The 13,614-nt window shown below is 30.8% G+C and overlaps 1 non-coding gene across 1 annotated transcript; it reads left to right on the top strand.

Moving 5' to 3' along the window:
• Window positions 1-13,176: 13,176 nt before the first annotated feature.
• Window positions 13,177-13,249, top strand: Trnat-ggu (transfer RNA threonine (anticodon GGU)). The gene has a single exon. It is a non-coding gene; the product is annotated as a tRNA-Thr (tRNA).
• The last annotated feature ends 365 nt before the right edge of the window (window positions 13,250-13,614 follow it).

Here is a 13,614-nt window from a genome sequence, read left to right as displayed (position 1 = left end):
GATTTGTTCATATGTCAGTTATCATGGAACCTTCAATGCCATACGTTAGCCATTCCATGAAAAGCGGCATATATGGTCCCAAAATAAAAAAAAATGTATGTGCCCTCAACGAGTAAACAATGAGCGGAACTAAATAAAATAGAATTTTGAAAGGCCGATCAAAGGTTAATAGGTTATGAAACCTGCACAACACAGATATGGCGTCAAAAGACTAATTTCAAAGGCAGTCCACATATCCTTAGAGTGATTTAACAGTATTCAAGTGAGGAATACAGGAACCACCCAACAAGATAATAGGCAAATAGAAAGAACTAAAATACCACAAGCACATCAAAAATGTCATGATGAAATATCTTTAAGGTCTTCCCCGCCACTATTTAACCATATTAAAAGTCTATTGTTTTATTTTTCAAAGACTACAGTACTAGTTCGTAAATCGTAATTTACTGTTGTAGAGAGGCATGAAACCTTTTTTATAGATGCAAGGTAATATGATTAAAATCAGCTCCTTATTGTCGCGTCGCATAGGGATCTGACGGGCACCATTAGGAGGTCACCTTCTCGTGATCTTTCAAATAGCCAGTCATCGCAAAACTTTTATAATTTTGAAAGCAATAGTGTTTCTAATTTTAACCTATCGAAAATTAATACTGGTGAGGTTATTTTTACAATTTAGAGAAATAAGATGGCGTTGTCTATATAGCCGGCAGGTAAACTGGCAAAACAATCTTGCCCAGTAAAATTGAGTCTATTTTTTCCAGTTAATTTGTTTCAAATTAATTCATACATTTTTCTTTCTAACAAAAGTCAACAATTTTAATTCCATGTGCAGACATATTTTAACAAAAAACATGTGCCCCAAAGGTGTGATCTGTTTTTCAAAAGCAGAATCAAAATAGATTTTAAATAATTTTGTTCATTTAATAACTTTCATCAAATAAAGAATCTGAATCAATTTATAAGCTCAAATTATATTTTTTTCTCATATTTTCCATTTATTTTAAAAGAATGTACACATAGCATTTACTTCATTTTTCTTGCTAATTGCATCATTTTCCCCGCTTTTTTATTCACACATTTTACAGACACGTGATAGTATTGCAAAGACAAAGGTATAAATCCTGGGCAATCTTTATAAGACATTTCAGTAAAAACTGTGCCTGATTATATTTTGAATGGGCCATATATTTAGGTTATCTAAATGTGACTTGTAAGAAACTTGACTAGGTGTAGACGCGGCCCAAGATAAACACTAGTTTATTGAGAATGATAAGCTATAACATGCCTCTGTTGTTTAACACAACCACAACTATCAAATTCAGATTCCATTCGGATTTCTGAGTTTAAGTATTTCATAAGTACAGAGAAAATTGTATAAACAACAATACAACGACCTTGTGGCTATATCTCTTATTACATGCCAAAACTGTTAAGTGAAATTTTTAATTAAATTGTTGCGTAGTACCCAAGTTTAATCTTTCGGAATTATTGGCTGTCTGCTAAAAAAAGTATTAAAAAAAATGCCGGGCCAGACAAGATGTCACATTTTGGAACAATGAACTGGCAACTTGAATCCATATGTTGCAATATATTTTTTCAATTTCATCCAAAGAAAAATAAAACGCACAGGATTATCAAAAACTGAATAACACAAAGTATAATTAAATTTCAAAACTTATAAAATACTTCCAAATGACACAATTAAGCTCTGTGTTTCTATAATAAACGTCTAGAATAAAGGTTACATAATGTTATCTGGTATTGTTTAATTTAATCAGTGATTTACAGGACGAGTAATGGGCAATATTTCGATTGTAGAACCCCTATATATCAGCTCTCTTCCATTTCTGTACTTAGACAAAGTATTAAATTTCCAATTTAACCGGCGCACAACCCTAGTCTTTTATGAGAAAATCGCATGCATTTTTATAATGAAACAAAGCATATATATCTACGTCGATGTAATTTCTAAGCAAATAGTTATCTTTTGAGATGTGAAATAGGCAACATTAAGAAAATAATTGAAAATATTAAATTGTTTTTGAACTTGAAGTTCTGCCTTCATATGTATCAAACTTGCAGTCTTCAAGATAAAATATATAGTTTATGGTGTAGCTATTCTTAGGTATTGTTTAATGCATTTTAAAGAAATCAATAAAATAACGTTATATACCAATTTGTATTTAAACAAGTATATTCATTTCAATCAGAACTATCTTTCTTTTGATTGATTTTATGAAATTTCTACCCATTTTTAGCTTGTCAAATTATTTTTAGATGATGGAGCATTTGCACTGCGTCGGAATTATAAATTACAATTCTTTAAAAGTCAAATTTTAAATTTTACTAAACTGGTGTGAGGTGTTCGAGAGATGTACCATTTTGTTTGCATAACAGACTGGATCATCTCCCGTTAACACCGGTGCTAGAAAAGCCTGTTTACCTTCCCATATAAGACAAATAGCGAGCTTTAAATGGCGCCTTTGCGCGTCTTTTATGAACGAACTCCGTTCTAAGGATGACGTCATTTTTCCGTTATGAAGGAAGTTTGTAAGTTCATACGCTACTATAAGAAAAAAGTGCATAATGAAAATATCAGTTTCCGTAAATTCTGTTCCGAAAATAAATGATATTTAATTTGCAAGAAAAAGAAACAAACACTGGCTGTCGGTACAGACGGGAATATCTAGCTCTCGGGGTAACTATTTAGCGGAAACTCGGCAGAGCCTCCGCCGTATCATTTTCCATCGAACTACTGTACCGGCAGCCAGTGTAAGATTCTTATAGTCTTTCCTAATCAGATCCAATAAAACTCACGCATTTATTAATATTTGTCCATCCGACTCTACATGCAAATCTTTTGAATAAATAAGTCATCATTTTAAGAACTGTCTTTTGTTCCTTTTTCGTATATTGCAAATTCCTTTTATTATGCCCCCGGTCATATAGTAATTGAACCGTCCGTCCGTCCGTACGAGGTAAACCTAGAACGGCAAGTTTAATTTTTCTTAAGTTCTACCTGTACCAATGGCTTCTTAGTTTACACACTTACTAATCAATACAAAGTACTTGATCTGGTCAAGTTACATAACTATGGCTTCCTTATTTACCAAGTTATTGCCCTTTTCAGCACTTAGAAAATGAATAATGGTAATGATAAAGTACATGATTTTGCCAAGTTATATAACTGTGTCATTCATATTTCCCAGTTATTTCCCTTTTTTCACTTGAAAACAGGGCCTTGTCTGGTTAACCTATTCTGGCAAGTTGGATTTATCGTACATTTCTCTTAATTGCTTAATTTATTTAATGATATCTTGCATATTTGGTGTGTGGATACCTTTAATGGTCCTCTAATTTTTTGTGGAGTAAATGGTCTCTAGGGTCAAGGTCAAGGTCACTGGTTTAGAAAATAAATTTAAACATTTTTGCTCATACAGCCTTTATTTTTGGGTTGATGTATTTCATGTTTATTACAAACATGCCAAGGGAGGTCCTCCTTCGTTGGGTATAGTAAGCGATCATCTGGGTCAAGGAACATATATTTTGAGCATTGATGACCTTGACCAAATATTTTTCCTTTTGATGGAGTTAGGGGTCAGTTTGGTCAAGGTCATCAATGCTCAAAATAGATTTTAACATTTTTGCCCATAAAGCCTTTATCTATTGACAGGTGTATTTCATATTTGCTAGGAAGATAACTTGCATGATATTCTATAGGTGTCAGTGGGTTAAGGTCAAGGGTGCCAAGTAAATATTTCTAACATTTATATATATTTGATAAAGTTGAATACTTAAAACTTCACAAGTCTAAGCAATGACTTTGCAACTTATATATTTCACAATTACAAAATGCCATGACTCTGTCAAGCTATATAACTTGTGTTTACAATATTTTGGCAATGTTTCTGTCCATAACTGAGTGAATGGGTAAACATTTTTTGAAATGTTGCTTATTAATGCTACTGACAAGATTCGGAGCCGGGGGCATTTGTGTTTAACAAACACGTTCTTGTTTGCATTTTTTTTTATTTTCAGTGTGAATAAGCCGGGTTTTATTACTATTTGGTAAATTGAAATTATGATTGTTTACTGGAAGGAGAGTTTTGCTAAAGCGTATTTTTCGAAATGAAATTTTTGTCTTAAGTTACTGTAGACATGACGTCTTTAATAATTATAAAATATTGTCTGTTTCAATTGATATTTACTGTTTTAAAATGGACCACAGATGAAAAAGGAAATTAATCTTAACTGAAATTGATATGATTTATATGACATCGAAAATGAATATATTTAGTACATGGTTAGAATTGTACTTGGATTTAAGAGAAATAATAACGTAATATGATTTTTGAATACCATTTAAAGTAATCATTTTAAAAGGCGAGACAGTGTGATTTTGTTCAAATATATTGCAATGGATACTATTCTATGGTTTAAAATACATAAAACATATTGTATATAGCCTTTGAGATATCCACGTCGAATGATTATTACCTTCATACAAGTGACACATCATCTCTCAATTCACATTTAGAATTCTCAAAAAGTTTCAAGATCCATAAATACTATGGCTTGTTGCTGTTTGAAACAACGTTATAAATGTTTAACAACACAACAAAAGTAAATCGACACATAAATAAATGAAAACCATGCATTACACTACCTAAAACCAAAGAGACCCCTCCGAAGTACATTTAAATAAATTTTTGACATTTTTGATTTCTCACGTACATGTACTTCATTCCAATGTTGCATGTATTCATTTAACTATTATTGATACCAAAACGATTTTGTTGAGAATTAAATGTCAAACAAGGCGGTGCTTGGGGCGCAGGATATGTTTTCTATATATAGAATAAATAAAATCGAGTCTGTATTTTCAAGTATTTTTCTTTGTTTTTGTACTTCCCGAGAGATCTTGTCTTTCAAGATTTTCAGACAAATAAAACGACAAAATACTAAAATATGAGCACTGTTATCAGTCCCTTGACTGGTATGGTAAGGGAATAATTGTGATATAATTATGACCAATTCTATTATTCATCATCTATACAGATATTTAAAATTGTCTGAAACTATAAAAATGTGTACAATGTTCATAGTGTACATTTATACTTAATATGTAAGAGGGGAAACTAAACGACAGACACACTAATTCAAAACAATTTTATTATTCATGGCAACTAGGCAGCTCATGACCCGAACGCTGATACAAAGAATATGTGCAATGCATTCTCAAATTGATAATGGCCCATCCGAAATTTAGGCAAAAGAGAGAATTATTACATTCATCAAATACGGACCCGGACATGACACCATTAAATCCTTAAAGAATTTATTTTAAGTACACAGAGCTGATAAATTACCTTTGTGAATTTCCCCACAGAGATGTAACCTGAAAAAAGACTTACAAATATAAAAATGAGGAATGTTGGTAATACCAGCTTAACGTGCTGGCTTTCACATCGTCGAACCGTAGAGGTTACCAAATAACTTAACTTTGTCTTTGTAGTGTTCTTTTCCTAGGTATCAGACACAACTTCAGAAAACTATGCTTGTCCGCCTTAAGTTCTGGAAACTCTGCAGATTATGCCCTTTTATCTCTCTGTGACTAGACACTCCGAGTGTGCGATGGATATACAAAGCTTTGTTGCGGTCAACTTACTGTTCCGTACTAACTGTTACTAACTAATTGTTTATTGAAGGTTTTGTTGAAAATAAGAGTTTGCATTATATGTGTTATTTCTGATGCTTTGATATATTGTCTATATAAGCCTCCTTCATTAAGTAAAAAGTGCATTATCATTATTATTATTATTATTAACTTAACTGTTCTTAACTAACTGTTCCTAACTAAGTAAGTAAGTAAATAACTAAATAAGTAAGTAAGCAACCAAGTAGGTAACTACGTAGGTAACTAAGTAAGTAACTAAGTGACTGACTGGTAAAATTTGCGCATAACCCCAGTTTTACTCAACCCCAAAGAGATTATTGTGAGTCCTTTAGAAAATATTAAAGATCTGCTGTACAATGTAAACAAAACATAAGGTCTTTGAAACTGAATTTGACAACTAGGATGGTATCTGTATATGTTACATAAACCTTATTTTTCAATTTAATTCCAAGAAAAATAGGAACTCACAGGGATTACCATTATAGAAAGACTGACACAAACCAATATTAAATTACACAATTTATGAGATAATTTCAAATGAAAACAAGCCCCATGTTTCTATAATATTAACGTCTAGAATAAACATTGGATAAATAGGCTTCAGCTAATGTTAGATGATTTTAGTGATTTACAGTACGAATTAATGGGTAAAACGCCCTTTTATAGAGCTCCTTTATATCAGGCCCTCATTTATTATCAAAATGTATATACTAAAAGTAAAAAATGGGGCACACGTGACAATTCCAGTTAAGCTAAATGTTTTTGAATTTAAGTACAATACGAAACGTTTTATTTTTTTTGTATATCTGATATTTAAAAAAGGGCAAATTTTTTTAAAAAGGATTTCCCATTTTTAGGACTGACTATTTTTAAAACATAAACACTGGAATTTTCCAAACTTTGAAAAAAAAAGGGTCGGGAAAATACTTTTTTCAAATTCCTGAAAAAAAAACCAATTTTGAAAAATTTTCCGGGCAATTTAAAAATTTGGGTTTTAAAATTTTTTCCCAATTTTCGGTTAAACAAATTTTAAGTTAAATATTTTGAAAAATTTAAATTTTTTTTTTTTACCCTATTTGTCAAAGGTTTAATTTGCCTTTTTTCTCCGGTGGGGGGTTCGGGCTTTAAAAATTTGGCTCCCCTTTATTTTGAACAATTAAAAAGGACCAAAAACAGTAAAATTTTAGAATACGCAACCCTTTCCCTAAATATTTTTTTAAAATTTTTGGGGGAAACCAAAGATGGACGGTGACCCCCCTTCCATTTTACGATTTTAAGGGGGTGTAAAAGAATTTAAGTATTTTGGAAACCTTCAAATTTTAATTACGAAATTTCCCAAAGCAATTAATTGGTTGGTTTTAAACCGGGGCCCAAAAGTTAAAAGTTAGGCAAACGGGTAAAATTAGGGAAAAGGGGTCGCGGAATTGGGATAAATGCAAAATTCCCTTTAGGGGGTAAAAATTAAAACTTTATTAAAAATTATTCCCCCCACGCAAATTTATTTTCGTCGGGGAAAAAGTCTAGAAAAAACAGAAAAAAAAAAAACTTTTTAAAAAGTTAAACTCCCGTTTCACAGCGGGAATATCCCAAATTAAGTTTTAAAGAAAAAATTTTAAAGGGAACTTTTTGGCTGAAAAAGAGTTTAAATTCTTTTGAAAAATGGTTTATTTATAAATACATTTTGTGTATTTTTTTATCTGCCAACTCCCCCTCAAATTTATCAAACCCCAATTTTAAACTAAAGGGGTAAACTATCCTTTTAAATGCTTCCCTTACTTTTTTTTCAGATTTGTGTTAACCAAAGTCAAAATGATATCCCTTTTTCGGGGAAATTTAAATATTCCAACAAAATTAATGCCCCCTAAATTCCAAATAAAAACCACAGCCCTAATTTTTTCCGACTTTTTCAGATCAATTCTTTTTCTTTTAAGAGTAATTAATCCACTTTTTCCCTTCTTGCATTTTTCACAAAACATTTTTAAAATAATTTAAGTATTATAAAAAATTATTGGCCCTTTGGGTTAAGAAAAAAATTTAAAAATTTGCCTTCAAATTTAAAGAGTTGGTTTAGGGAAAAAACCGCGTTTTTTTCCCAATAATTTTTCAATTTATAGGGGAAAATAAAAAAACCCATCCCCGGATAAATTTTTCCCAACCCCCTTTTATACCAAAAAACCCAGGCAAAAAAAATATTCAAATTTAAAAACAAAAAAGTTAGGCAAGGGTTACAAATTTAGTTTTCAAACTGTTTTAAAAGGGGTTTTTAAAACTTTTAAAAAAGCCTTTTTCAATCTTAAAAATTTTTTAACCCTTGGGTTTTAAGTTTAAAATTTTAAAAAAAAATTTAACCCCTCCTTTTAAGGGGAAGCCTCGAAGTGTAACATTCGGGAATAATCCCCTTTCCCATTTTTCCGCAGCATATTATTTAAAAGACCCAAAGAATATAAAGTAATGTTTTTTAAGACCTTTTTTCACACATTAATTTTTCCAATGGGTCATCAATTGAAAAAAACATTACAGTTTTAAAATATAACTTTTTTTACCTTTTTGGAATAAAAAAAAAGCTAGGAATAAAAATTTAGCCCTTCCTTATTTTTCCCCAAATTTTTAAAAATTAAATCCCCCTATTATTGTTGTTTTTACCTTTTAATGTATAATACAGTTAGCCAAAACTTACACTCTTCTTTAAATTGTCGGTTTCCATTTCATTATCATGTAGGAAGATATTTTGTAAAAAGTGAATGATCCAATATTTTTTTTTTCTGTTTTAAAAGGTCGTTAGTTTTTTTTTTATACAAAAAAAGGCTTATAAAACCCTAATTTAAATTGGGGTTTGGGTTAAAGGGAATCTTTAATAAACTAAAAAAAAGGGTGGGTTCCCATTTGTGAAAAATTTTTTTCTACCTGGTGTTGGGTGATCAAAAGTATTGTTTTTTGTTAAGTTCTTTTAAATTTTTTTGAAATGAAATGCCCTTTAAACCAAAAATTTGGAAAAGCACAAAAGACCCACTTAAACGGGAAGGAAAATTAAAAGTTACAAAAATGTTATCTTTTTTTTTTTGTTTAAATTTTAAAAATAAACTGTTTATGGGAAAACGGGGTAAATGGGCCCTTTTTTTGTTTGTAAACTTTTTTAAAATTAAAAAGCTTTCTTTTATTTCTTTTTCCCTTAAAAAAAGTATAAATTTTTCCAAATTTTTTAAAACGAAGCAAAAAACCCAAAATTTTAATGAGAAAAATAAAAATGCATTTCATAATGAATCAAAGGATATATCTACGGCGATGTAATTTCCAAGCAAGCAGTTATCTTTTTGAGGTGTGAAATAGGCAATATTAATAAAATAATTGAAATAAAAACAAATTAAATGGTTTTGCAACTTGAATGTATCAAACTTGCAGCCTTCAAGAGAGAATATATAGTTTATGGTGTAGCTATTCTTATTAATTGCATAATGCATTTTAAAGGAATCAATTAAATAACGTTATTTACCAAATTGTATTTAAACAAGTATATGCATTTTAATCAGAACTTCATTTCTTTTTGATTAATTTTTATGAAATTTATGCCCATTTTAAGCTTGTCAAATTATTTTCAAACGGCGGAGCATTTCGTTCCGTAGGAATCATAGCTTGCACATCTTTAAAAAGTCAAATTTTGAATTTTTAGTTAACTTGGTATAAAATATTTCGAGAGATGTAGCACCTTTCTTTGTCTTTCCTAATCACAGTCAATAAAACTTACACATTTATAAAGATTGTGTCCATACGACCTTTCATGCAAACCTTTTGAATAAGTAACTCATCATCTTAGGAACTGTCTTTTGTTCCCTTTTCGTTTATTGCAACTTCCTTTAATTTGCTTTTTCTTTTTATTTTCTGTGTTATATTTTCTATAAATAAGCCGGGTTTTATTATTGTTTTGGTTGAAATTATGATTTTCTATTGAGAGGACAGTTTTGTCAAATGAATTTTTGTCTGAAATTGCTGTAGACGTGACGTCTTTAATAAGTATATAAATATTGTTTCAATTATTAGTCTTCAGGGTTGTTTTTAATTTGATATTTTTCATTTATTAGAAGTCTCCAACTGTTAGATAAATCACTTTTAATCTAGTTATCTTAAAATATGAGGTTTATGAATGACTGAAAATAGATATTTTTGGATAATAAACAACACGAACAGACAATTATTGTTTTTTTTTTGAAATTTTGAAATATTTTTTATACTTTCGATGACATAGCATACAAATTGTTTTACTGTAATTTAAAATGGACCACAGATGAAAAAAGAAATTTATCCTTACTGAAATTGATATGATTTATACATATATATATATTTATACATATTATATATAACATTGAAAATGAATATATTTAGTGCATGGTTAGAATTGAACTTGGATTTAAGAGAAATAATAACGTAATTTGATTTTTGAATTATCATTTAAAGTAATCATTTTATAAGGCGAGTTAGGGTGAATTTGTTCAAATATATTGCAATGAATATTATTCTATGGTTTAAAATACATAAAACATGCTTATATCTTGCCTTATTACCTTTGAGATATTCATGTCGAATGATTATTACCCTCATACAAATTAAACAATTCACGTTAAGAGATCAAAAAAATTCCCAAGATCAAGAAAGGCAGTGACTTTTTTAAACAGCGTATGGTAAAACTTTAACAATACAACAAAAGAAAATTGACACAAAATATATGAAAACCATGCAGTTCCCCAGATCCCTCTTTTAAGTACATTTACTTTTGATATGTTTGATTTCTCGCGTACTTCATCCCAATGTTGCATGTATTAATTTTACCACTTTTGATACCAATACGTTTATTGTTGAGAATTAAACGTCAATATTAAGACGGTGCTTGGGGCGTGGGAGGTGTTTTCTATATAAATGTATATAATAAATAAAATGGAGTCGGTATTTTTCAACCATTTGTACTTGCACTGATTACCCTTGAGAGATCTTCCATTTTAAGAGTTAAAGAGAAATATCAAAACGACAGAATATAAAAAATGAGCACACTTATCCGTCCCTTGACTGGTATTGTATCTGAATTATTGATATATAATTACGGACAATTCTATTATTCATCATATAAATACAGATATTGTAAATTGTCTGAAACTCGAAAATGTATTATACAATGTTCATAGTTTATACTTAGTTTGTTAGAGGGGAATTAAAAGACAGACACAATGATTCAATGTCAAATGGGCAGCCCAAAATGTACCAGTTCGTAAGTACAGCAATGCAACATCCACACTAGGTTGAAGTATACAGGATAAACCATATTTAAAGTTTCTATTCATGTTATCTAAAAGATAAAAAAGCACCTTTTAAACAACGCGCACATTATGTAAAAAACCTGTTATGATTCGTAATGATCCCTTTGTTAGGTTGCCTTTGGTTTGCCCCAATCGCTGATACAAAGCATATGTGCAATTGTATTCTAGATTTGATGAGGGCCCAATTTTAGGCAACACAAGAGAGAATTAATACATACACCAAATACGGACCCGGACATGACACCATCATATCCTTGTAGAATTGATTTTAAATTACACAGGGCTGATAAATTACCACTGTGTGCTCGCCACAGAGATGTTATCATAAATTAGTCTTACAACGTACAAATATAAAAGATGAGAGGTGTTGGTTAAATATCTTCTTATAACTTGAAATGATTGTAATGACAGCCTAATTTCTTTTAAGAGTAATCAATTCCCAGGATTTTGAAAAAATGGTGAAAAAATGTTGGAGTTCATATTAAGATGAGTGCTGAAAAATGAGCGGCGAGTTGCATACCTTTACTAAATACATGTTTATATATATATATATATATATATATATATATATATATATATATATATATATATATATATATACATGTATGTATCATTTTTTTTTTGTGTGGGAAATGGCGGAAATTGAATTAAAAGTACATATCAATTATTAAAACATATTCAATTGAATTCAATACTGCACTTTACTTGATTTTGGAGGGGTAGGAGGGCTGTAGAGTGGGTAGGGGATAGGGGAGGGGGTAGTGACCAAACACCGCGCCGAACACCTGTGGTTTAGTTCAACCTTAAAATTCTCTGGAAAATATTAAAGATCTGCTGTACTGTGTAAACAAAATATAAGGTATTTGACACTGAATTGTCAACTTGGATGGTATTTAAATGTGTTACATAATATCATTTCAATTTCAAAGAAAAAATAGGAACTCACAGGATTATCATTATAGAAAGGCTGACACAAACCATATTAAATTACACAATTTATGAGATAATTTCAAATGAAACAAGCCCCATGTTTCTATAATAAACGTTTAGAATAAACATAAGATAATGTCTTTTGCCAATGTTAGATGTTAATCAGTGATTTAGAGGACGAGTAATGGGTAATACGCCTCTTATAGAGCTCTTCATTCATTATAAAAAATGTATATACCAAAGAAAATGGGCCACACGTGACGTTAAGCTAAATGTGTTGAATTTAAGCGTAAGATGCCTTGTGACTGCTCAGCTTCAGCGATCTTTTGTAAACATGCTGATATATGTATTATTACAGTGGGACTGACTATATAAACACAATACCTGAAGAAAATGGTCTTACCTGTTTTGTTTAACAAAAGTTTTTGAAATAATTGGTCAACCTGTTTTATTCATGTGTATAAGTCATTGATCTGATTACTTTCAGCACTTTAGTAAACAGTGAGTTAAAAATACACACATTCCTTTATCTATTAGACAAAACTTGTAAGCAATTCTAGAAACTAAAAGTATTTGATTGTCACTCAGTTTGTTTTATATTTAAGATTCAGGAGAAACTTAAAAAATAATAAAAAAAAACAATAAATAAAGCCGCATTATTCCTGAAAACTTTAACATTTTATTACGTCTTGTGTCAAATTTATCTGCCCCCTTGAAACCCCCTTGTATTTCATACAATTTCTTACTGTGTAACCATCTTCACTTAATAATAATATGTGTTCTGTATCTTGTTTTAGATTTGATTTATCTTTAGTGTTAATGTTACTATTGCTCGGTTTGTGTATACAAATCATATGCTTTGCCATTTGCTCTGGGTTAGTAGTTAGGAAGGTTTCACTTTAATATCTGAATAAGAAATGAGGATTGATTTGAAATTTCATTAAACTATTTTTCTTTGTCATTGTTTGCTCTCAAACCATTGAGAAAAGGTATTTTTTATTGAAATCCTAAATAAATATAGACCTCCTTCAAATGAATTAGATATAAATTGATTTATCTTACACTTTGAGTTAATTGCTGAATGAAAAATATCAAAATAATCCTGACAAACAGTAAACAATGAATGAATGAATAAATAGAATAATAAAAAAATAGAGAAGTCCGTGTTATATACATTAACTATTAATATTCCAGAGAGAATTGATACAAGAATTATAAATGTCACGGTTCAGAACTGTTCACTATTTAGGGAGAAGATGTGTAAGCGGCCGGATAGCTCAGTCGGTAGAGCCGCGGAACGGTATTCCGTGGGTCCCGGGTTCGAGTCCCGGTCAGGCTGCACATTTTCTCACCCTGTGACATTTGGCGCCCAACGGGGGACCGTGACTGATATAGCTCAGAGTTTAATTTACATTGCTCTGTAACTCTGTGAAATTCGAGGACGAATTTCAATATAGCAGGGGAGTATGTCACGGTTCAGAACTGTTCACTATTTAGGGGAGAAGATGTGTAAGCGGCCGGATAGCTCAGTCGGTAGAGCCGCGGAACGGTATTCCGAAGGTCCCGGGTTCGAGTCCCGGTCAGGCTGCACATTTTTCTCACCCTGTGACATTTGGCGCCCAACGGGGGACCGTGACTGATATAGCTCAGAGTTTAATTTACATTGCTCTGTAACTCTGTGAAATTCGAGGACGAATTTCAATA

Source organism: Ruditapes philippinarum, unplaced genomic scaffold, assembly GCF_026571515.1.
Source record: "Ruditapes philippinarum isolate M1 unplaced genomic scaffold, ASM2657151v2 ctg1817_1_1_1_1, whole genome shotgun sequence".
Lineage (NCBI taxonomy): Eukaryota > Metazoa > Mollusca > Bivalvia > Venerida > Veneridae > Ruditapes > Ruditapes philippinarum.
The sequence above is the reverse complement of the archived record's forward strand: the minus strand, read 5'-3'. Positions and strand labels throughout refer to the sequence as shown.